Genomic DNA, 2,565 nt, shown 5'->3' with positions numbered 1-2,565 from the left:
CCGAGCCTCTTAGCGGCTGCCGCTCACTTCCGGGTTTCGGGCGCCATCTTGGGGGCCTCGCGTACTTCCGGTCACGCCCGCGGGCGGGGCTTTGTGGGGGCTGGCGCCTCCCTTCGCCGCCGAGTGGCGCGACCGGGTCCGAGCTCCCGGCGGTGGCCGGCCTGCGGGGAGGGGCGGCCCCTACGTGGCTCTGGCTCGCTTTTAAGTAAACAGCCACACAAACAAGCTTTTGTTTTCAGGCTAAAAGGCTTCCTTCTTTCTTTTCCTCCTGGGTTCTGGTAGCCACCCGGTGCTGAGCTCGGGCCTAATGACTGCTCTGGGCTAGAACCCGTGCAGAAGACAGTAGAGTGGGTGGGCCTGGGCCTGGCCGCCCTTCCGAGGCCAGTTCTCACCGCTGTGGCCCCCACAGGAGACGAAGGAAGGGGCTGAGGCGGCTAGTTCTGCATCACTTACTGTGGTCCTGATCTTCAAATCGGAGAACTGCCTGCGGCAGAATACAAGAGGGCCCATCCAGCGCCCACCGAGCAGACAAAAGACCCAAAGCCGGAAGGAGGGGGAGCTTGCAGGTGGGGACACGGAGGCTAGGTGGTAGGTGCTAGACCTCCAGCCTTCAGATACACACCAGCGCTTAACCAGTCTGTCCCGGACCCTGTAGGAGGCGACAGTTAGCTCTGATCTACAAGGACCTAAGTCAGCCCCTTGCAGTGGACAGAAGAGATGGGCAGGAGTCAGGAAGAATGGGAAAGGAGGAACAAAGCGGAAAGATTGGGAGAGTTGGATCCAGTGTGAGCAGGGAATTCCTTGGTGGGGGCTGCTGAAACCCAGGTCGGCCGGGATGGAGGCTTTAACCTGACGGCTAAGCAGGGAGCTACATCCAGGGTAGAAGAAATGGAATGTTTCCCAGTTTGAAAAAGCAAAAGAGAGACCTACCTATCATGCCTAGGCTGTTGCCTCCCATCGCTATGTTGCTTTCTAGACTGAGTTGTTGGGGAGAGGCAGGATTTTGTCTCTTCCCTTTGCAAGAAATCAGTAAATGTCAGGTTTGTGGGCACTTGCCTGTAACCCCAGGACTAGGGAGGCTGAGTCAGTAAGACCTCTTGAGCCCTGGAATTTGAGGTCAGCCGGGGCAACAGAGCAAGACCCTGTCTCAAAAATAAATAAATAAACAAGCCAGTGACTGTAGAGAGTGAACCCAAATGCTCTGCACTTACTTGGCGCTTCTTAGGGGGTTCTTTCTTCAGCTCCAGTTTTACTTTAACACGCACCCACCAAACCCACGAAGGCAGAAATCATGCTTCACGTCAGATTCATATGCTAGGATGGACAGGCGCTTTGTGCGGCCCCACAAATGCAGTCAGTCAGGGATTTGCTAGTGTGGCTGGCCTGTGGAGCCACCCAGGGGGGGAGCAGATCGAACAGGGTTGGCTCCCCGCAAGGCCCAACTTCTCCTTCTGTTTTGTTCTGTTTCTGTTTCTCAGACCAAAGGAAAAGATCTGTCAGCAGCCAGATAGTTCTGTTTAGGTCATCGGTTTAGGCTTCAATCTGGACTTTTTTTAAGTTAGCCTTCTTATCTACACCTGTTTTTCTTCCTTTAGCCGAAATTTTTTATGACTGCATTGTTAAAACGGCTTCCTTGGTCTTAATATAGCTTAAGAATCTTGGCTGCATCCTGAAGCTTCTAAAATTAAGAAAATGTAAAACAATTAAAGTGTTGTACCATGTGTTTAAAAAAAAAAACTTAAAGAATAAGGATAAAGGATTAAATTCAATCCTTTCCTGATTTCTAGATATGTTATATGAGGTGTTCTAAGCTCAAATCTGTATATCAGAATAATTGTTAAAAATATGCAGTTGCTAAATATGCCAAAATAAACAAATAGAAAAACTTGAAATCTGCAGCAACTTCTTTTCATGATACTTGGGTTTCTTTGCTCAGGGTACTTTGACAGCCCTGTGGAGACTGGCTGCTTCAGAAACCACACCGCCCAGAAGAAGCTTTCCCAACTGGCTGACCTGCTGCGCAACCCCCGCCTGCCCTCGCCCTCCACAGTGCACTCTTCTGCAAGGCGGTGATGAAATTCACTTCTTCAGTTCATCTTCAACAATTCATTGGGTTAACACAGATTCATTGTATGACAGGTAACATATTCCCATCCATGGAGAGAAATTATCTTTCGAACAAAAGAAAGGAAATAAATCTGTTCCCAATTGTCAACCTGATTTGTTCTTTGTTTTTTTGCTTTTTGCCCAGTATTTCCTGTAAAGTACTCCCTGTTCCTCAAAGACCAGGAATTGAAATTTTGACTAGATTTTGGTGCCACCTTGTGGCCATCTTTATGGGTTCTTTCTCTTTAAAAAAAAATTATTACTTTTTAAAATAAGCTTTAAAACAAGTGCTTTGTGATTATTTTTATTGTACAATCTTGCATAGATTGTAAAATTCTCAAGACTGTCTTATAAGTAGGTTCCCTAGAAATTCATAGATACATATAAGCTCACTAATTCACAAACCAATGGGTTTTATTTCCCCCTAATTATAATTACACAAATGTAAAACAACTTTAA

At 47.4% G+C, this 2,565-nt stretch overlaps 1 long non-coding RNA gene across 1 annotated transcript; it reads left to right on the top strand.

The window, feature by feature from the left end:
• The first annotated feature begins 84 nt into the window (after window positions 1–84).
• On the top strand, window positions 85–2,215 carry LOC102014883. Its single transcript, XR_263425.1, has 2 exons — window positions 85–566; window positions 1,937–2,215. It is a non-coding gene; the product is annotated as an uncharacterized LOC102014883 (long non-coding RNA).
• Window positions 2,216–2,565: the final 350 nt, after the last annotated feature.

This window comes from Chinchilla lanigera, unplaced genomic scaffold (assembly GCF_000276665.1).
Source record: "Chinchilla lanigera isolate Chin_1 unplaced genomic scaffold, ChiLan1.0 scaffold00068, whole genome shotgun sequence".
NCBI classification, from domain to species: domain Eukaryota; kingdom Metazoa; phylum Chordata; class Mammalia; order Rodentia; family Chinchillidae; genus Chinchilla; species Chinchilla lanigera.
Note: the sequence above shows the minus strand (reverse complement) of the source record. Positions and strands in the feature narration are given on the sequence as shown.